The 24059-nt window shown below is 50.7% G+C and overlaps 1 long non-coding RNA gene across 1 annotated transcript; it reads right to left on the reverse strand.

Annotated features, from left to right (window-relative positions):
• Positions 1-4021: 4021 nt before the first annotated feature.
• On the reverse strand, positions 4022-21996 carry LOC146182327 (uncharacterized). Its single transcript, XR_014700053.1, has 5 exons — positions 21754-21996; positions 17382-17486; positions 14071-14175; positions 13054-13162; positions 4022-4514 (listed from the first exon to the last, which is right to left on the reverse strand). It is a non-coding gene; the product is annotated as an uncharacterized LOC146182327 (long non-coding RNA).
• Positions 21997-24059: the final 2063 nt, after the last annotated feature.

Below are 24059 nucleotides of genomic sequence, written 5' to 3' on the forward strand. Positions count from 1 at the left end.
GGCTTTCCATTATAATGCCCCATAAACCTTGACTGCACATTGGAGGGTCAAATAGTAAATAAGCTAGGCTACTTTCGTCATCTGATGAGAAGAGAGGAGCCGCTGGAGAAAGGGTAGGCAGCGAACGCGATGGTTAGAAGCGATCCTCGAGGCGCTGCAGTTGATGTTAAGTGATGTTAGGGATATAGTGAGAGACCGGAAAGCGTGGCGTGATATGGTCCATACGGTTACGAAGAGTCGGACACGACTGAACTAAATACTGTGCAGTGGTCAAAATTATCCGGAGGTCTCCGACAAGGCATCCCTTACAGACAGAGCATCGTTCGTACATAAAACGCGGGAAACCAGAGTTTAGAAATGTATTGAAACTGCCGTTATGTGTAAAAGTTATTCACCAAACTTCGTAATAGGTACGGTTAGCCGTGAAATGTACAGGCTTGGTTTAAAGGATATTACAGTGACTTCACGTAGTACGCGAGAGCCGCGGCAAGGCAGAGAAATTGCAGCGACATTGGGAGGTATAGGTAGAAGAATACAGAGGTGTGCCGGTATTACTGGTGCCTTAAACAACCTTACGCTTATGATCTGCGCAGGTCACCGCTGAAGGCGAGCTGAGTAAAATTGGACTGCAAGCGCCCAGTAATGAACCCGGGGATGAAGCTTTCGGCAGCGAGGCTCGGTGCAGTGACCGCCAGGTGAGCCACCTTAATTCCCAACTCCTTAGAGCGCGCTGCAGTACCGTGTGACTAAGGTGACACCGTGCCCCGTGACCATTAAACGGTATCATTGGCAACACGATATGTTGCATAGCAACAACAGACGCGTGGCGGCGGTGTTCGAGCGCTGCACTTCTTACCTACTGCTTCGGTTTGCTATATATATGTATATAGCCTAGTCTGGAGGGCAGCGAGGGAAGAGCCCGTTCTACTACTATTTGTATAAACTTTGTGGACCACCCGTGCGCAGGTGGATCCCGGTGGTGAGACCGAGTTTGCGCGGGGATTTTTCACCGGCGACATAACACCATCCTCGCGGAGTGTACGAACTGCCATTGTGGCCAAACCGTTTGTCTCAGTACGTTCCGGATGGCGTAAAGATTTGTTATCTTGCTCTCTCCCTACTGCTATCCACAATAACCTTCCAGCTTTAATTTCGGATCAGACGAAGGAGTGCACCGGATATAACGGAGGTAGGTTACACGACGTTTTAGGGATATAAACACGTTTGGTATGCGAAATTAGTCCAGATTCTATTCATTAGATGGCGCTGCTCATATTCAAAAGATATGCCACTGCGGTCGCTAATGTGCATAAACATTAGCGACCGCATTTCATAACTTTTCGCTGGGAACGATAGGAGGACAGAAGTGTAACTGATTTCGCTAATGCAACATTTAAAAAGTCATGAAGGAAGCGAACAGTCGGCGAGACCAAGGAAAGCATTGGTGATTGTACTTTATCTTTTTTTTTTAATTTTTACTTCGGTAATTTCATAAATTGGTAATGTAATCTGTTTAGGGGAACGATCAATAAACAAAGCAGAAGGAAAAACATTTTGTTTTTCCTTTCACTTTGTGTGTATTGATCTTTCCCCTAAACTGATTACATTACGAATTCATGTGATCGCTGAAGTAAAAATTAAAAAAAAAAATAGACAAAGTACAATCCCCAATGCCTTCCTAGGTCTCACCGGTTGTTCGCTGTGTATGAACAAAGAATTAACGGCAGCAACGCGAAGGAAGAACAAAGAAAGTGTGGGCGTTCTTCTTCGTATACAAGGAAGGAAGTAGCAGCAACGGGCATCCGCCCTTTGGATACCCGGGGGACAGCGAGAGGAGATGCTGTGCCTAAAAGGCACACCACCTCGCCTTGTCCACCACACACGGCGGCCGAGTGTACAGCCGGGCCTCGAAATTGCCCGGAGCGACCTGTGCCAGAATCCCAGTCCCCACACCGCAGCGATCACTGGCACAAGCAGTGCAGGCGCTGGGATTCGAACACGGGTCTTCGCGAGTGCGAGCTCAACACTTTACCCACTCGGCTACCGCGTGGCACGGCTTTTTGTGCCGCCTGTTCGTGCTGATGCTAGAGGAAAGAAGTAGGCCGAAAGAAATCGTGCGTCGTGCTACGGTAACTACGTCGGTGCTGAGGTGATACGTGTTACATTCTCACCCTCCGAGATTACCGCAGCTGATATTGTGAAATAACCGCATTGCCGCGATAATGTTGCGGCCTGCAACGCTATCCGCGTGGATTGTGAAGCCGTTGTCTATAGAAGCGGAGCGCGTTACGAAGAAGATAGCATAGCTATCTTCTTCGGTGAAATTCGTAATTATGGCGGCTCAGCAATATAGTATTGGCGAAACTGCCGCCCAGTGAATAGCGTCTTTATATTTATCTAAAGGAATGAATTAGAAAAAATTATGAACGGCCGAGGTGTATTTGCGAAACACCACATGTGCATTCTGTAAGCGCTTTCATCGTTTCCCTGAGAGCACTGTACTCTATAAGTTGTCTTACCAGTAAAAAATGAGAGGTGAGTTCTATTAGGAAATTTCTTATTTGGAAATATATGAACTTTCAATGCAGATAGTTCCCGCAGTTCGACCAACTCCACCAGTTTGAATCGAATTCAATTGGGGAAAAGAAAAAAACTAATCGAATTCTAGAGACCACTAGCATGAATGCTGGCGGAACTTTTGCCAAACTCCTCTACAAGGGAATCGAGGTTGTTAACATAGCATGCTATAGAATTTCAGATGAAAGCTGCATCAATTGCAATGAATAAAGTTGCACGTAATAATGGTCGGATGCAGCTAAAAAAAAAAAGTTTTTTTGCTTTGACACGCTCTGAACTGCACATGACCCTTAAAGAAGGCCCTTCAGCCATTAGCGTAGGCCGAGTTTTATGGTGAATTCGATTTCGTCTTTCACACTTTAATTACGACACGAAAAAAAGTAGAAGTGAAGTAATTTAATTAAGTACGCACAGACATGTCTCACACTAACGAGGGCCAGCAACTACAAAGTGCAAGATATCCAACAAGACTAACATCACGACCAATTAGGGGCATGCCCCTGGCAGGTTGCAGGGTTGGTAGGCGGATTGTCTGACATCACCGCTCTGCACGCACACTCGTCTACAGCATCCATGCAGAGTCGGTTTTATTGCTTTAATACCCCTGTCACACGGGCACTTGCAAGGTTTTTGAAATTCAGGTTATTTGCTCCAACGCCGGTTGGCGCCTAGCTACACGGCAAAGTCTCGAGACCTTTACGAAAAAGACCAGTGGAGGAAAAAGCGGTCGTCAGCGGCCTTTACGCTGCGTAAAGGATTATCCCAAACATAGCGCCAGCGAGTGAGCTCAGAAGACAAAAAAAGTTCATGCAAATATAACTTCGAATAATATATTTAAGCCTAATTTAATTCAAGGGCTAATTTCAGATTACAATAATCTTTAAAATTGTGGACGGTCGAGATACTACTTCAATTGTTTTCAGCATCCGTATCGACATACTTCCTTTCCTTTTCTCCTTATGCAGTGCTTGTACTTCACTGCCATTTTTTTTTTGTGTGCTCATTTTTCGTTCGTCAGTATTTGCTGGCTAATGCCCTATTTATTTCATATTGCAACGCTTTAGTTGAACTGTTTTATATATTTAAAGTAATCTGCTTGTCGAAAGATGGCGCTAATGGGGGTTGCATCGATTATTATCATCATCGTGACTATCTTCTTTGAACTTCCCGTGTAGCTGCGCCACTGCTCCGTTCTGGGTTTCCTCCGGTGAATGCGTGGGCGAAGCTCGTGAAAACAGGCGCGACATCCGGAAGTCTGCGAGCCGAGCGTCATTCGATGACATTTCATTGGCGGGGTGGAGTTCCCAAGCTGTCTTCGTTTTTTCCTGGTGTCTCGGTGTGTTGAGGGGGAACAGGAGTGGCGCCATTTCGAATCGCCGATATCTCCGGTGTTATTGATTTACTCATTCATTCATGAACCTTTATTGAAGACCATGACGTGAGGCTTAGAGGGGAAGGGGGTGGTTTAGGTGAGGTTGAGGCCGCCAGACTCCTAAGCTAGCTTAAAAAATCTTCTAATGAATTGACGTTTGAGGGCGCACCTATCTTTCGGCCGATTTGCTTTACCCCATTGTAGGCATTTCATACTCTTTTTAGGCAAATTAAACATTGCAATTCGCTATCAATAAACATTCCGGTCACGATACCAAGCCCACTCGAAAGCGAGGCAATGACGTTTGGCTTTTTATTATTTGGCTATGACGTCACGATGGCTTTAATTCCGCGTTATTAAAATGGGGTGGGGGACATCAGGCGTTGGGTCCGGAAGCGTTGGCGTGATGCTGTGAATGATCTGTGGCGCAGGTGGAAGGCTTTGTTGCTTTATCGAGGAGTACGACGGAAGTCAACTACGTCCGAGCGCATGGAACCATTGCTCTTTCGGAGTCTGGGAGCAGCAGTCATCAAGTTACAGCCCGAGGGCAGGCCAACAGGAATCACTGCACGAAAAAGAAGCGATACCGGTAAGTCCAAAATGCTATGGTTATAATATATTTCGCAGAATAACCACAGCAATATAATATGAGATCATCGAGGCCAGAGATGGACAGGGCCATCTCGCAATTCGCCGACGTTCCGTTTCCTTTACGCAGTATGGCTTTGCTGTTTACCCTATAGTCGTAAGGACAACGACGGAAAGATAACGAAGTAGATGACATCAGACAGACAGCTGCAAGCATTGGGATGTAAGTTGCAATGTTTTCACCATGGCAAACGTTTACGCCACAATGAACGAAACAGCATGCGCATCTCTTTGCCTGCTCTTCTGAGATGCATCAATGCTTCGTTTTCGCTTTTGAGGACACTGGAAGCACAGCATTCAGTCGGGGGCGTTGTCGTTTATAAGGATATCGGAAGTTCAGCACACATCGCCGCTGTGAACTGAATAGGCCGAGCAAAAAAAATGTGAGTCCAAAGCCTTTCATAATGATTGCGTTGGTTGTACTTCTGCAATCTATACCGTTTCGAATTCGTGTGAAATGAGACATGACAGAGCCCACCCAGTTTTCTGTCCACCAGAAATTCAATCTTTGTAAGGGGTTGCACTGTTCGGCGGAGACTGCACGATGTGTGATTTGAATGCGCACTATGAAGCGTTGGACAAATATTAACGTTAGCGAACGTTCTGTTACTAGTTCGGAGTTCAATAGAACCTCGGCATCCTGCTTCGCCGGTCAGAAAACCACAAGCAACAGATTAGAACAAGGCAGCCTCAAGAAAGAGAGAGAGCGAGAACTATGATTTGTCCGACAGAGTGACTATCCCGCTCTTCGGGGGTTAGACCCGGAAGGTGAGAAAGTGCACACGACGTGTGTCAATCGCGTCCATCACGTGCGCGCATGCGACGCGTGTCAATCGCGTCCATCGCATGCGCGCATGCGACGCACACAAACCCCGTCCATCGGATCGGATCGGTGCAGGCGACGCGTGTCAATCGCGTCTATAGCATGCGCGCATGCGACGCACACGAACCGCGTCCATCGGATCGGATCCGTGCAGGCGACGCGTGTCAATCGCGTCCATCACATGCGCGCATGCGACGCACACGAACCGCGTCCATGGATCGGAACGGTGCAGATCACATGCGCGCATGCGACGCACACAAACCGCGTCCATCGAATGAGCGGATCGGGGCAGGCGACGCGTCTCAATCGCGACCATCACATGCGCGCATGCGACGCACACGACCCCCGTCCATCGATCCGATCGGATGGGATCGGATCGGTGCAGGCGACGGGCGTCAATCGCGTCTATCGCATGCGCGCATGCGACGCACACGAACCGCGTCCATCGATCGGATCGGTGCAGGCGACGCGTGTCAATTGCGTCCATCGCATGCGCGCATGCGACGCACAGGAAACCGCGTCCATCAATCCGATCGGTGCGGGCAACGCGTGTCAATCACGTTTAACACATGCGCGCATGCGACGCACACGAACTGCGTCCATCGATCGGATAGGTGCAGGCGACGGGTGTCCATCGCGTCTATCGCATGCGCGGATGAACCGCGTCCATCCATCGGATCGGATCGGATCGCTGCAGGCGACGCGTGTCAATCGCGTCTATCGCATGCGCGCATGCGACGCACACAAACCGCGTCCATCGATCGGATCGGGTCGATGCAGGCGACGCGTGTCAATCACGTCTATCGCATGCGACGCACACGAACCGCGTCCATCGATCCGATCAAATCGGTGCAGTCGACGCGTGTCAATCGCGTCTATCGCATGCGCGCATGCGACGCACACGAACCGCGTCCATAGATCGGATCGGATCTGTGCAGGCTACGCGTGTCAATCGCGTCTATCACCTGCGCGCATGCGACGCACACGAACCGGGTCCATCGATCGGATCGGTGCAGTTGACGCGTGTCAATCGCGTCCATCGCACGCGCGCTTGCGACGCACACGAACCGCGTCGATCTATCCATCGGATCGGTGCATACGATGCGTGTCAGTCGCGTCTATCGCATGCGATGCACACGAACCGCGTCCATCGATCGGAACGGATCGGTGCATGCGACGCACGCGAACCGCGTCCATCGATCGGAACGGATCGGTGCATGCGACGCGTGTTAATCGCGTCCATCGATCGGAACGGATCGGTGCATGCGACGCACGCGAACCGCGGCCATCGATTGCATTCGATCGGTGCATGCGACGAGTGTCAATCGCGTCCATCGATCGCATCGGATCGGTGCATGCGACGCGTGTCAATCGCGTCTATCGCATGCGCGCATGCGACGCACAGCAACCGCGTCCATCGATCAGATCGGATCGGTGCATGCGTCGCGTGTGAACCGCTTATGTCGCATGCGACGCACGCGACGGGTGTGAATCGCGTCTATCGCATGCGCGCATGCGACGCACACGAACCGCGTCCATCCATCGGATCTCATCGGATCGGTGCTTGCGACGGGTGTCAATCGCGTCTATCGCATGCGCGCATGCGACGCACACGAACCGCGTCCATCCATCGGATCTCATCGGATCGGTGCTTGCGACGGGTGTCAATCGCGTCTATCGCATGCGCGCATGCGACGCACACGAACCGCGTCTATTGATGGGATCGGATTAGATCCGTGCATGCGGCGCGTGTCAATCGCGTCTATCGCATGCGCGCATGCGACGCACACAAACCGCGTCCATCGATCGGATCGGATCAGATCGGTGCATGCGACGCGTGGCAATCGCGTCTATCGCATGCGCGCATGCGACGCACACATACCGCGTCCATCGATCGGTTCGGATCGGTGCATGCGACGATGCGTGAATGGAGTGTATCGCATGCGCGCATGCGACGCTTGTCAATCGCGTTTATCGCATGCGCGCATGCGACGCACACGAACCGCGTCGATCGATCGGACCGGTGCATGCGACGCGTGTCAATCGCGTCTATCGCATGCGCGCATGCGACGCACACGAACCGCGTCCATCGATCGGATCGGATCAGATCGGTGCATGCGACGCGTGGCAATCGCGTCTATCGCATGCGCGCATGCGACGCACACATACCGCGTCCATCGATCGGATCGGTGCATGCGACGTGCGTGAGTGGAGTGTATCGCAGGCGCGCATGCGACGCTTGTCAATCGCGTCGATCGATCGGATCGGTGCATGCGACGCACACAAACCGCGTCTATCGATCGGATCGGTGCATGAGACGCGTGTCCATCGCGTCTATCGCATGCGCGCATGCGACGACACGAACCGCGTCAATCGATCGGATCGGAACGGATCGGTGCATGCGACACACACGAACCGCGTCCATCGATCGGATCGGATCGGTGCATGCGACGCGTGTCAATCGCGTCTATCGCATGCGCGCATGCGACGCACACGAACCGCGTCCATCGATCGGATCCGCGCATGCGACGCGTGTTATTCGCGTCTATCGCATGCGCGCATGCGACGCATAGGAACCGCGTCCATCGATCGGATCGGATCGGAACTGATCGGTGCATGCGACGCGTGTCAATCGCGTCTATCGCATGCGCGCATGCGACGCGCACCAACCGCGTCCATCGATCAGATCGGTGCATGAGACGCGTGTCCATCGCGTCTATTGCGTCTATCGCATGCGCGCATGCGACGCACACGAACTCCGTCCTTCGATCGGATCGGATCGGAACGGATCCGCGCATGCGACGCGTGTTATTCGCGTCTATCGCATGCGCGCATGCGACGCACACGAACCGCGTCCATCGATCGGATCGGATCGGAACGGATCCGCGCATGCGACGCGTGTTATTCGCGTCTATCGCATGCGCGCATGCGACGCACACGAACCGCGTCCATCGATCGGATCTGATCGGAACGGATCGGTGCATGCGACGCGTGTCAATCGCGTCTATCGCATGCGCGCATGCGACGCACACAAACCGCGTCCATCGATCACATCGGTGCATGATACGCGTGTCCATCGCGTCTATTGCGTCTACCGCATGCGCGCATGCGACGCACACGAACCCGGTCCTTCGATCGGATCGGATCGGAACGGATCGGTGCATGCGACGCGTGTCAATCGCGTCCATCGCATGCGCGCATGCGACGCACACTAACCGCGTCCATCGATCGGATCGGATCGGATGGGATCGGTGCAGGCGACGGGTGTCAATCGTGTCTATCGCATGCGCGCATGCGACGCACACGAACCGCGTTCATTCATTCGATCGGATGGGATCGGTGCAGGCGACGCGTGTCAATCGCGTCTATCGCATGCGACGCACACGAACCGCGTCCATCCATCGGATCAGATCGGTGCTGGCGACGCGTGTCAATCGCGTACATCGCATGCGCGCATGCGACGCACACGAACCGCGTCCATGGATCGGAACGGTGCAGATCACATGCGCGCATGCGACGCACACGACCCCCGTCCATCGATCCGATCGGATGGGATCGGATCGGTGCAGGCGACGGGCGTCAATCGCGTCTATCGCATGCGCGCATGCGACGCACACGAACCGCGTCCATCGATCGGATCGGTGCAGGCGACGCGTGTCAATTGCGTCCATCGCATGCGCGCATGCGACGCACAGGAAACCGCGTCCATCAATACGATCGGTGCGGGCAACGCGTGTCAATCACGTTTAACACATGCGCGCATGCGACGCACACGAACTGCGTCCATCGATCGGATAGGTGCAGGCGACGGGTGTCCATCGCGTCTATCGCATGCGCGGATGAACCGCGTCCATCCATCGGATCGGATCGGATCGCTGCAGGCGACGCGTGTCAATCGCGTCTATCGCATGCGCGCATGCGACGCACACAAACCGCGTCCATCGATCGGATCGGGTCGATGCAGGCGACGCGTGTCAATCACGTCTATCGCATGCGACGCACACGAACCGCGTCCATCGATCCGATCAAATCGGTGCAGTCGACGCGTGTCAATCGCGTCTATCGCATGCGCGCATGCGACGCACACGAACCGCGTCCATAGATCGGATCGGATCTGTGCAGGCTACGCGTGTCAATCGCGTCTATCACATGCGCGCATGCGACGCACACGAACCGGGTCCATCGATCGGATCGGTGCAGTTGACGCGTGTCAATCGCGTCCATCGCACGCGCGCTTGCGACGCACACGAACCGCGTCGATCTATCCATCGGATCGGTGCATACGATGCGTGTCAGTCGCGTCTATCGCATGCGATGCGCACGAACCGCGTCCATCGATCGGAACGGATCGGTGCATGCGACGCGTGATAATCGCGTCCATCGATCGGAACGGATCGGTGCATGCGACGCACGCGAACCGCGGCCATCGATTGCATTCGATCGGTGCATGCGACGAGTGTCAATCGCGTCCATCGATCGCATCGGATCGGTGCATGCGACGCGTGTCAATCGCGTCTATCGCATGCGCGCATGCGACGCACAGCAACCGCGTCCATCGATCAGATCGGATCGGTGCATGCGTCGCGTGTGAACCGCTTATGTCGCATGCGACGCACGCGACGGGTGTGAATCGCGTCTATCGCATGCGCGCATGCGACGCACACGAACCGCGTCCATCCATCGGATCTCATCGGATCGGTGCTTGCGACGGGTGTCAATCGCGTCTATCGCATGCGCGCATGCGACGCACACGAACCGCGTCCATCCATCGGATCTCATCGGATCGGTGCTTGCGACGGGTGTCAATCGCGTCTATCGCATGCGCGCATGCGACGCACACGAACCGCGTCTATTGATGGGATCGGATTAGATCCGTGCATGCGGCGCGTGTCAATCGCGTCTATCGCATGCGCGCATGCGACGCACACGAACCGCGTCCATCGATCGGATCGGATCAGATCGGTGCATGCGACGCGTGGCAATCGCGTCTATCGCATGCGCGCATGCGACGCACACATACCGCGTCCATCGATCGGATCGGATCGGTGCATGCGACGTGCGTGAGTGGAGTGTATCGCAGGCGCGCATGCGACGCACACGAACCGCGTCGATCGATCGGATCGGTGCATGCGACGCGTGTTAATCGCGTCTATCGCATGCGCGCATGCGACGCACACAAACCGCGTCTATCGATCGGATCGGTGCATGAGACGCGTGTCCATCGCGTCTATCGCATGCGCGCATGCGACGACACGAACCGCGTCAATCGATCGGATCGGAACGGATCGGTGCATGCGACACACACGAACCGCGTCCATCAATCGGATCGGATCGGTGCATGCGACGCGTGTCAATCGCGTCTATCGCATGCGCGCATGCGACGCACACGAACCGCGTCCATCGATCGGATCCGCGCATGCGACGCGTGTTATTCGCGTCTATCGCATGCGCGCATGCGACGCATAGGAACCGCGTCCATCGATCGGATCGGATCGGAACTGATCGGTGCATGCGACGCGTGTCAATCGCGTCTATCGCATGCGCGCATGCGACGCGCACCAACCGCGTCCATCGATCAGATCGGTGCATGAGACGCGTGTCCATCGCGTCTATTGCGTCTATCGCATGCGCGCATGCGACGCACACGAACTCCGTCCTTCGATCGGATCGGATCGGAACGGATCCGCGCATGCGACGCACACGAACCGCGTCCATCGATCGGATCTGATCGGAACGGATCGGTGCATGCGACGCGTGTCAATCGCGTCTATCGCATGCGCGCATGCGACGCACACAAACCGCGTCAATCGATCAGATCGGTGCATGAGACGCGTGTCCATCGCGTCTATTGCGTCTATCGCATGCGCGCATGCGACGCACACCAACCGCGTTCATCCATCGGATCGGATCGGTGCATGCGACGCATGTTAATCGCGTCTATCGATCGGATCGGTGCATGAGACGCGTGTCCATCGCGTATATCGCATGCGCGCATGCGACGACACGAACCGCGTCAATCGATCGGATCAGAACGGATCGGTGCATGCGACACACACGAACCGCGTCCATCGATCGGATCGGATCGGATCGGTGCATGCGACGCGTGTCAATCGCGTCTATCGCATGCGCGCATGCGACGCACACGAACCGCGTCCATCGATCGGATCGGATCGGAACGGATCCGCGCATGCGACGCGTGTTATTCGCGTCTATCGCATGCGCGCATGCGACGCACACGAACCGCGTCCATCGATCGGATCTGATCGGAACGGATCGGTGCATGCGACGCGTGTCAATCGCGTCTATCGCATGCGCGCATGCGACGCACACAAACCGCGTCCATCGATCACATCGGTGCATGATACGCGTGTCCATCGCGTCTATTGCGTCTATCGCATGCGCGCATGCGACGCACACGAACCCGGTCCTTCGATCGGATCGGATCGGAACGGATCGGTGCATGCGACGCGTGTCAATCGCGTCCATCGCATGCGCGCATGCGACGCACACCAACCGCGTTCATCGATCGGATCGGATCGGTGCATGCGACGCATGTCAATCGCGTCTATCGCATGCGCGCATGCGACGCACACGAACCGCGTCCATCGATCGGATCAGATCGGTGTTGGCGACGCGTGTCAATCGCGTACATCGCATGCGCGCATGCGACGCACACGAACCGCGTTCATTCATTCGATCGGATGGGATCGGTGCAGGCGACGCGTGTCAATCGCGTCTATCGCATGCGACGCACACGAACCGCGTCCATCCATCGGATCAGATCGGTGCTGGCGACGCGTGTCAATCGCGTACATCGCATGCGCGCATGCGACGCACACGAACCGCGTCCATCGATCGGATCGGATGGGATCGGTGCAGGCGACGCGTGTCACTCGCGTCCATCGATCGGATCGGATGGGATCGGTGCAGGCGACGCGTGTCAATCGCGTACATCGCATGCGCGCATGCGACGCACATGAACCGTGTCGATCGGATCGGTGCATGCGATGTGTTTCAATCGTGTCGATTAGTGGAGTGCATGCGTGCTAGCCACACTACAGCTCTAGTGGCTGCCGCTAAAGGACCCCCGGAATAGGGATAATGGATTGCTCGTAGCTAACACAAATACATGAACTTTACAACAATCGGCTGATGCTAATGTCTGGATGTCCGTTACGAAAGAGCAATATATCTGACCGTCTTACTCGTGTTGCATCACGCTGTAGAAAAGTCTCGTGGCCACCTCTATTATCAGAAGCCCCCTAATATGTCCACATACTTTTTCATGGGCTCTATTCATTGCGTGTTTATGGCATGTAGCACAGCAATGGTGCGGTGACTATTAGCTATTTCCATCAGACCAAACCAGGCAGAGTCGTCTAGTCAGAAAGGGTACAATCAATTAAAAAAATGAAGCAATCGTTTTAATTTCTTCATTAAAGTTTCGAATGATTTAGAGATACACTTCGTGACATTCTAGCTAGCAAACATTACTAGAATAAGTGCTTGTTGCCTTTCTACATTCCTGAAACCTGAAAATTTCATCTCTGTTATAATAAGCGACACTGTACAATGTATATTTTTATATCCACACATACCACACTGATGACAAATGCACGAAACTATGGCTTACCAGCAGCTTTTTGAGCTCCCTCAAAGCGTTCTACCAGTTCTGTGTAGGCTGCTCCTCCAAAACTCTGCTTCCCACTCCTTCAGCCATTGCAGTCATGGGATGTGTCGTTCTGAAAATAACAAATTAAAAAGTATAGTAATGTGCTTTGTGGACTGCAGAGACAAGCAGAAGAAAGAGCCGCTTATACAATGCCAATGAGCCAAGGTTCCAACGGTCCGCGAATATGGAACTGTTCCGCTGCTGACGTCAGTTGAAAATCTTTACCTTGCACTAGATACCGTATTACTCTTCACACAACTAACTGTGGGCAGAAACCAGCGCAGACTCGTCAGCTGAACACCCTGCAAGCAATGGCCCGAGGGGGGGGGGAGGGTTATCTGGAAAAATAAAGCAAGAATTTATGTCATCTGTTGCCCTCGCCGCCACTGCTGCGAAGTTTATGAAGTTTATATCGCGCGATTACGTCACTCCGATCCGACATTTCAATGCGGCTACTGCGCCTGCAGGTCAATAGCGGATTGTGACGGAAAATCTCGTAATTCCCGGAACCTTAAATAATGTGCATACTGCAGAATGGCCACATGCCGGTAGATGCCCACTACGAAACCTTTCGTTTAGTTTGCTATATTACAGTTACATCCGGGTTCCTTTATTTTACCTGCACTAAAAACCTGGTCTTCGGTTGAAGAGCGTATCGCCAGGCACGAGAATGCATGAAATGTATGCTCGTTTCACTCTTCAGGCGCTTCTTTCGAAACTATATCCTCGCAATGTAACTTTGCGAGTTTGAGATGGATTGCGCAAGACCGATACTTTACAAAGACACAGTTTAGCTACGGGAAAATTCAGCCCGTAGCGCAAAGCAGCGGAAATGGTTTGCCCGTTACATATACCAAACGTGGATGTCCCGTCCAACTTCCTGAACATCGTGGCCACAACAACTCTGTGATAGTGTTCCGCATTCCTAAGTCGAGGTTCCGGCACTCTCGCCCGGGCATGAGAAAGGGACGTGCTCACCCTATAGAAGTCCTGGGTGACGGTGTGGTCAGTTGTACAAAGCTGCCTACAGAACACGCTCTGCGCCTCCGGTCATCCAACGTCGCGCTATCTTGCATCCATGACCTGCACAAATAAGTTACAGTGGCTTAAAATGACTGATTATTGATAGCCATGACGTCAAATGTTTACAAAACCTCAGGCACTGAGCCTGGCACATTAGCATCGAGGCATGCAGTATCCTGCTAAGCAGTAGAATAATGTAATACTCAGCTCAAAGTTACGATAATAGTGCGTTTTGCTTTCCAAAAACGCGAGAGGCTTCGAGTGGTACAGTTCGGAGCAAAACTTAGTTCGTTATCATATTGGCGCCGCAATATGCCGTCAGGACGCTCAAAGCACGTCTGCACGTCTACGACAGAGTGGGATCGTTTTAGAACGCTGAGAAAGGACAATCCAAAACATAGGGGAGAGGGACGACGCGCTCAAAAAGCACGAGAGGGGAGACGACACAAACGTTAGAAGAGGAGAATGCTCCCGAGATAGCGGAAAGTCGGCTGCTTCACATATAGGAGGCCAGGTGAAGTATGGCAAAGAAATTAAAGAAGCAAAAATTGAACTGCAATGCTACGAAGCAGATTGCAAAACACAATAATGAAGCTCAGGAATACAGATTTAAAGTACGAGAACGGAATTAGGGCAGTAGGTGCAACGAAATGGGAGAGGTATTTGCTGGTCCCAACAAAATTGGAAACGCAACTGAGGATTAGACATGCCAAATCTAGACGCGTGTTTGAGGGAGACAGCGAAGATTTTATGGATAAGATTATAATGACATACATTGAGGACAAACAACACACCTCCTCCCGGAGTACGGTGTGGACACCCAAAGAGGCCGTAGACGCTTTCATCACGGAGGCAGAGGTGTGGGCAGAGAGGGTGAGGCTCAAAACTAAATCAGCGCGGGGCTTTGTAGGTGTTACGAATAAAATGCTCACAAATCTAGACGCTAACTTCATTGCATAACAGAGTACGTGCCCTCTTCGAGAACAGTGGTAGGCGGCAAATATCATATTCCAACAAAGGCCGGGTATGCCGCCGCAGCCATAGAATCCTAGACCAGTTTCACTACCACCATGCGTAGGAGAATTGATTGAGCATGTCGTCCAGACGAGGTTGGTGGGCTTCACCGAGCGGAATGGCCTTTCGCAATGCGAGATTGTCGTGTTTAGACAACACTTCTGCACGCATAGGACGTGATTATGCTCATCTACGTCGGCTGAAAATGCAACGAATGATCATTCACTGTGGTAACGCTTATTGCTCGTAATGCAGTTCCCACTTCGTATGCATAATGTCCTCAGCAGGTCTTCAATGTAAATACGGGAAATCATAGTTATTTTACATGTATGATTGGCGGGTGTTTTTTGCCGCATCAAAGAACAGCGCTTCGTGATCTGTAACAGTGCGCTGTTACTGCAGTTTGCGCACCATTTTTGATGTGTAACCACGCCAGTACATCCTAAGTAATAGGTTGTCTTCACACTACATGCCTATTCATACCTCAATGTGCTCCTTGCAATGCGCCATCGTTTTCTACATCCCTTTTCGCTTCGGTCACAGCAGATATACGGTGCGCTACACATGCAGACGTTCGCAATCCGCATTCATTTCTTTCGTGGTAAGCAAGGAAGATGTTGCTCGTCGTCAATGCCGCATTATCTGCATCACAGTACAAAGCGACGCTGTTCCGTACCCTCCCATTACGAATAGGATGATAAGGCTTTGGCTACATGCAAGCGTAGGCAGCGTTGCAGCGGCCGCACCAGATATCACTGCAACCAGAACCTTCTCTTATCATCTACGGTAATCAGAGAGGGTGAGAGCGTAACTGTGGCACGACGCTATGTTTCTTTCGGCCTATTTCCTTCGTCTCGTATCAGCATATGCATGCGGCACGAAGAAGCCGTGCCACACGGTAGCCGAGTGGGTAACGTGCTGAGCTCGCACTCGCGAAGACCCGTGTTCGAATCCCAGCGCCTGCACTGCTTGTGCCAGTGATCGCTGCGGTGTGGGGACTGGGATTCTGGCACAGGTCGCTCCGGGCCATTTCGAGGCCCGGCTGTACACTCGGCCGCCGTGTGTGGTGGACAAGGCGAGGTGGTGTGCCTTTTAGGCACAGCATCTCCTCTCGCTGTCCCCCGGGTATCCAAAGGGCGGATGCCCGTTGCTGCTACTTCCTTCCTTGTATACGGAGAAGAACGCCCAGACCTTGTTTGCTTTTCTTTTACTTTGGACAGGGACAGGCTGTGTTGCTGGGCGAGCTGGGTATTGTGAGAGAAAGAACGCTATAGCAGAGGACGGACCAGGAAGAGGAGGGCATATGTGTGTCCTCCTCTTCCTGGTCCGCCTCCATGTTATAGCGTTCTTTCTCTGGCGGAAAGGACGTAGGACTCTCTGCCGGATTATGAAGTAATTATTTCCGTTACCTTTCCAAAATTCAGTAGCATGAATGGCACTGTCGAAAATTCACCCTAACTTGCCGCTAGTTTACTGGAGTGTCATTTTTTTTTTTTTACTCTGTAAGCATGCAATCTTTCAGGAAATAACCGGAGAACGCTAAGATGAGCCGGATTTCTGAATAATAGATTTTTACCGGAAGGGGCTCCTTACGCCTGGGAGGAGGCGGTCGATTTCTAAAAATCAGCGCGCACCAAAACTACATGCACAAACAATGAGAACCAGAAGACCAGGTGCAACCGCAGCTGTTGCTTTAAATTATGGAGCTCTGAACAAGCAGGTTAATAGCGGATTGTGACGGAAAACCTCTAGTTGCAGGAACCTTCAATAATGTACATACTGCAGGATACCCGTATTCAAACCAATTTCTGTATCTTTAAGCCACATGCCGGTATATGCTCACTACGAAGCCTTTCGGTTAGTATTTGTATAATTACCGTTACATCCGCGTTGCTTAATTTTACCGTAACTACAAAGCTCATCTTAGGATCGCCAGCCACGAGAATGCAAGAAATATATGCTCGTTCCACTCTTCAGGCGTTCTCTTTGAAACTATATCATTGCAATGTAGCTTTGCGAGCCTGAGATGGATTCCTCAAGATCAATATTGTACAAAGACACAGTTTAGCCATGGGAGAATTCAGCCCGTAGCGCAAAGCAGCGGAAATGGTTTGCCCGTTATATATACCAAACGTGGATGTCCCGTTCAACTTCCTGAACATCGTGGCCACAACAACTCTGTGATAGTGTTCCGCATTCCTAAGTTGAGGTTCCGGAACTCTCGCCTGGGCATGAGAAAGGGACGTGCTCACCCTATAGAAGTCCTGGGTGACGGTGTGGTCAGTCGTGCAAAGCTGCCTACAGAACACGCTCTGCGCCTCTGGTCATCCAACGTCGCGCTATCTTGCATCTACGACCTGCACAAATAAGTTACAGTGGCTTAAAATGACTGATTATTGATAGCCATGACGTCAAATGTTTACAAAACCTCAGGCACTGAGCCTGGCACATTAGCATCGCGGCATGCAGTATCCTGCTAAGCAGTAAAATAATGTAATACTCAGCTCAAAGTTACGATAATAGTGCGTTTTGCTTTCCAAAAACGCGAATGGCTTCGAATAATACAGTTCGGAGCAAAACTGTGGTAACCATCAGTTCGTTATCGTATTGGCGCTGGAATATGCCGTCAAGATGCCCAAAGCACGTCTGCACATCTGCGACACAATGGGATCGTTTTAGAACTCGGAGAAAGGACAATCGAATTATAGGGGAATGGGACGAGGCACTCAAGAAACACGAGAGGGGAGACGACACAGACGTTAGGAGAGGAGAAACTCCCGAGATAAAGGAAAGTCGGCTGCTTCACACATTGGAAGCCAGGCGAAGTATGGAAAAGAAATTAAAGAAGCAGAAATGGAACCGCAATCTTAGGAAGAAGATTGCAAAACACAATAATGAAATTGAAGAATACACAATCAAAGTACGAGAGCGGCATTGGGGCAGTGGGTGCAACGAAATGGGGGAGGCATGAATCTCTCTAGGACGTGGATCGTGCTACGGCATTTTCTGGTCCCAACAAAATTGGAAACGCAACCGAGGATTAGACATGCCAAATCTAGACACGTGTTTGAGGGAGACGGCGAAGATTTTATGGATAATACCATAAAGACCTACATTGAGGAGACCTAACACACCTCCTCCTGGAGTACGGTCGGGCACCTAAAGAGGCCGTAGACGCTTTCATCACGAAGACAGAGGTGTGGTCACAGAGGGCCAGGCTCGAAACGAAATCAGCTCTGTAGGTGTTACGAATAAAATGATTAGAAATCTAGACGATAACTCGATTGCATAACAAAAAGAGTACATGCCCCCTTCGAAAACAGTGGAAGGCGGCGAATATCATATTCATACGAAGGTCGGGTAGGCCGCCGCAGCCAGAGCATCTTAGACCAGTTTCACTACCGCCATGCGTAGGCAAATTAATGGAGCACGTCATCCAGACGAGGTTGGTGGGCTTCATGGAGCAGAATAGCCTTTGGTTATGCGAGATTGTCATGTTTAGACAACACTTGCGCACGCATAGGACGTGATTTTCAGACTCAGACGTGTCATACTGGGCTCGCAAAGGTAATCTTAGGACAAACCTCAAGAAGGCGTGTAATAATGACAACGTCCTCAGCTGGCTCAAGGTGCTCCGGGTAGGGAAGAAAACCTATTGGTACGTCAAAAACTTTATAGCCGATTTGCATCATCAATCAAAAGCGAGGTAGGTGCGTAGCACTTCTTATCTCTGCTTGTGAGCTAGGAGCTTGAGTCACTTAGCTGCAATATCTTTATCCGTAGGCTACTGTTCCGGCTGTCTTCGTAACTGTTGTAGTTAAGCATATCGAGCACGGAGGAACCTGCGCCGCATTGCCAGGCTTTCCGGCTTCATAAATTGTTACGCGAAGCAAACGAGCAGCGCAGCCGCGTCCCCAGCTTTCCCTAACCGTCTTCAGCTGTTGTTATTACACATCAACAAAATAGTGGCAATGTATTGCATCCGTTTTTTGAATGCAGTGCTTTGCACCCGAAAGGTCTGGTATGGGATCATAGGGAGAAAGAGGGATTTCAGGAAAATGTAGGGCGTGAGCAAAACAGATCCTCCATAGTTTTGGCATCGGTACACTCCGAGCATTGAAAGACCTCCAGGATGAAGAAAATAATCGAAGAGCAGGGAAATGCTCTTTAAGGCGAGCGTCAGTTAATGCGCGTCAGTACAAGCTGCTTCAGAACGCAATTTGAAGCTCGGCTGTACGCTCGGCCGCCGTGTGTGGTGGACAAGGCGAGGTGGTGTGCCTTTGCGCACATTACCTCTTATCGCGGTCCCCCGGACATCCAAAGGGCGGATGCCCGTTGCTGCTGTGTGTTATTTTTGAATAAAAAAAACGGCGATGTCTTCGCTATATGGTGCAAGGAATGATGTGGTTAGGAAGACTGCTCTTGCTCAATAAATTGCCAAATTTGAGAACTTTTATGAACCTTAATAACACACTAGTCACTGCGAAACTAACAGATGCATCGCGTTGTTCTAAAGTTCAAGTGCCTTGAGAAATGTGGCTCTGTAGGACAGCCAGAAGCAGAAATTTTCAGCAGGTTCAGAACCAGTTTCTGAACCTTGTAGCTACGTATGGATATAAGCCACTTAAGAACGCTGCCGCGTGGTGTGGATGTAGCCTTCGTCAAAACTTTCGAGCCCAAAGGGTTTGCGTTTAAGCTTTTTATTATGGCTTTTAAAACTATCGTGGAAGTCCTAGCCATTGCAGAGGGTAAAACAAAATATGTTCTTGCCTTCAGGAAGTTCGGAAAGATGGGAATTAATTACGAGCCATATAGTACGTCTCACAAGTAGGCCCCCTGGGATCTAAACTTTGGAAGAAGGGAGTACATTTGATTATTTTACCTTTTTTTGATTAAAACCACACCACATCTACGACAGCTAGGTCCTACAATAATTCATATTCCTGATGTATGCTGTAACAGACTCGCCAGGCATAGCGGTCGCAGTCTCATGAGCACAAAGAAAAGTGACGTGATCACCGGTCAGAAGGCGTTGGTAAAGATGTGCTAAGTCGGCAAAGCTGAGTGAACATATCTTGTACATTCAACAATCTAAGACAGTCTTACGATCGTTTCGTGCAAGCGGACCCAGATTTCCGGAAGCACGCTTGTACGGAGGCAGTCCATGTTTACGCACAATCCAGCGCAAAGGAAAACTACACATGGAAGGAAAGGGAACCGGAAAGAAGGGTGCGACACCAGCTCCGAATTTCAGTTACGGATCCGAAAACAAACAGCTGACCTAAAGATTCTCCTACTTGCATCGCATTGTGCCGAAGTTTCAATTCAGATCAGTGTCTGAACCTTGTAGCATACAGTCACATTTGACTATTTTGCAAAGTTTTGACGAAAAAAAAAATATTTTTAAGCCACGAAAACATTGAAAGTGCTAGCTCGATTGTCTCTTTCAAGTGTGCATATCATTTATACTCACATCATGGCGCCGCGAGTTTTGGACAGCACCTGTTCCTTAAGTAAACGCAATTCAGACTTCGTAGAGAATGAAGCCTGGAACTTCTAGTCATTCGTTCGCCGTGTGTACTACACATAACTTGGATGCCATTTCACACATCTTGAACATATCACAACTGGGCCAAACCACAACCAGGAAAGCTAGCTGCTACAATTATTCATATTCCTGATGTATGCCCGACAGTCAGTGATGGCTGTCACAGTCTCATGCGGACAAGAAAACATGACGTGCTCACCGTTTACAAGTCCTTAGTAAAGATGTGTTAAGTCGGCAAAGTTGAGCGGAGAGCATATCTTGAACATTCAACCAGCCAAATCCATGCATACGTGGAGTCCATGTTACAGTGGCTTAAAACCATATTCTTTAGGCAGCCGGGGCGGTTCCCAGATTAACGCGCGCCTAACATAGCATCGTATGATATTACAAAAAATAGCCTTGAGTCTGCCGCGATCGAATCTGTTCCTTGTGGTTTTCTGACCGGCGAAGCAGGATGCCGAGGTTCTATTCAGCTCCGAACTAGTAACAGTACGTTTGCTATGGTTACTATTTGTCCAACGGTCCACAGTGCGCCTTCAAGTGACAAATCGTGCAGCCTCCGCCGAACAGTGCAACCCCTCAGAAAGGATAAACGTCTGATGGACAGAAAACTGGGTGGGCTCTGTCATGTCTCATTTCACACCAATTCCAAACGGCATGGATTGTAGAAGCATAGCCAACGCAATCATTATGGAACGCTTTGGATTGAGTTTTTCTTTGCTCGGCCCATTCAGTTGATTGCGGTTATGTGTGCTGAACTTTAGACATGCATATAAACGATAACGCCCCCGACAGAACGCTGCGCTTTCGGTGTCCTCAAAAGCAAAAACGAAGCAATGACGCAGCTATCATTCAGATGTTCTCAACCACTCCTCGTTTGTTTTTTGTTTTGTTTTTTTTTTACTATTTCCTTCGGTTTCCTTAGGACTATAGGGTAAACAGCGAAGCCATACTGCGTGAAGACAGCAAAACGTGGGCGAATTGCGAGGTAGTCCTGTCTATCTCTGGCCTTGAGGATCTTATATTCCTGTGGTTATTCTGCGAAATATGTTATAACCATAGTATCTTACACTTACCAGTACCGCTTCTTTTTCGTGCAGCAATTCCTATTGGCCTGCCCTCGGGCTGTAACTTGGTGACCGCTGCACCCAGACTCCGAAAGAGCAATGGTTCCATCCGCTTGAACGCAGTGGACTTCCGTCGTACTCCTAGATACAGCAACGAAGCCTTCTACCTGCGCACACACATTATTCACAGCATCACGTCAAGGCTTCCGGACCCAACGCCTGAGGTCCCCCGCCCCCCACCTTTCATCACGCGGACTTAAAGCCACCGTGACGTCATCGCCAAATAATAAAAACCAATAATAAAAATAATAAAAAGCCCTCTCCATCTCTGGCCTCGAGGATCTTACATTTCTGTGGTTATTCTGCTAAATATGTTATAACCATAGTATTTTACACTTACCGGTACTGCTTCTTTTTCGTGCAACAATTCCTATTGGCCTGCCCTCGGGCTGTAACTTGGTGACCGTTGCACCCAGACTCCGAAAGAGCAATGGTTCCATCCGCTCCGACGCAGTGGACTTCCGTCGTACTCCTAGATACAGCAACGAAGCCTTCTACCTGCGCACACACATTATTCACAGCATCACGTCAAGGCTTCCGGACCCAACGCCTGATATGCCCCCCTCTCCCTATAGAATGCTATAGAAGACGACGGACCAGGAAGAGGAGGGCATATGTGTGTGTCCTCTTCCTGGTCCCGTCGTCTCCTATAGCGTTCTTTCTCTGACGAACTGGACGCGGGCCTCTCTACCGCATTATGGAGGAGTTATTCCTATTAGGGGCCTATTACCTTTCCAAAAGTGAGTAGCATGAAAGGCACTGTCGCAGGACTCTCTGCCGGATTATGGAGGAATTATTCATATTACCTATTACGGGCCTATTACCTTTTCAAATTCGCCCTAACTTGCCGCTAGTTTACTGGAACTGTGTCCTTTATTATTTTACTCTGTACTCTGTAAGCAGGAAATCTTTCTGTAAATAACCAGAGAACGCAAAGATGAGCCGGATTTCTGGAAACTACGTTTCTACCGGAAGGGGCACTAAATTCTCTATCTTTAAGCCACGCCCACTACGAAGCCATTCGTTTAGTATCGTATAATACCGTTACATCCGCGTTGCTTTATTTTACCTTCACTACAAAGTTAATCTTAGGCTCAAGAACGTTTCGCTAGGCTCAAGAACGTTTCGCCAGCCACGAAAATGCAGGAAATAGAAGTTCGTTTCACTCTTCAGCCGTTCCTTTTGAAACTGTATCCTCGCAATGTAGCTTTGCGAGTTGGAGATGGATTCCTCAATTTCATTTTTTTACAAAAACATAGTTTAGCTATGGGAGAATTCAGCCCGTAGCGCAATGCAGCGGAAATGGTTTGCCCGTTATATATGCCAAACGTGGATGTCCCGTCCAACTTCCTGAACATTGTGGCCACAACAAAACTGTGATAGTGTTCCGCATCTATTCCGCATTCCTCAGTTGAGGTTCCGGCACTCTCGCCTGGGCATGAGAAAGGGACGTGCTCACCGTATAAAGTCCTCAGTGACGGTGTGCTCAGTCGTACAAAGCTGCCTACAGAACACGCTCTGCGCCTTCGGTGATCCAAAGTCGCGCTAGCTTGCGTCCATGACATGCACAAATTAGTTACGGTGGCTTAAAATGACTGATTATTTGTAGCCATGACGTTAAATTTTTACAAATCCTCCCTTCGCCTGCAGCCAGCTGCAGAATTACCGCACGATAGAAAAACTCACGCACTGAGCCTGGCACATTTGCATCGCGGCATGCAGTATCCTGCGAAGCAGTAAAATAATGTAATACTCAGCTCAAAGTTACGTTAATAGTGCGTTTTGCTTTCCTAAAACGCGAGAGGCTTCGAATGGTACAGTTCGGAGCAAAACTTTGGTAGCGATAAGTTATCACATTGGCGCTGAAATGTGACGTCAAGACGCTCGAAACATGTAGGCACATCTGCGACACAATGGGATCGTTTTAGAACGCTGAGAAAGAACAATCGAAAACAGGGGAGTGGGACGAGGCGCTCAAGAAACACGAGAGGGGAGACGACACAGATGATAGAAGCGGAGAATGCTCCCGAGATACCGGAAAGTATTTTGCTTTAGATATATGAGGCCAGGCGAAGTGTGGAAAAGAAATTAAAGAAGCAAATATAGAACCGCAATGTTAGGAAGAAGACTGCAAAACACAATAATGAAATTGAGGAATACACATTCAAAGAATGAGAACACAATTGGGGCAGTAGGTGCAACGAAATGGGATAGGCATGAATCTTGTGCTCCGGCATTTGCGGGTCCCAACAAAA

The sequence above is a fragment of the Amblyomma maculatum genome, chromosome 8 (genome assembly GCF_055883805.1).
Source record: "Amblyomma maculatum isolate TAMU_Amacu chromosome 8, ASM5588380v1, whole genome shotgun sequence".
NCBI classification, from domain to species: Eukaryota; Metazoa; Arthropoda; class Arachnida; order Ixodida; family Ixodidae; genus Amblyomma; species Amblyomma maculatum.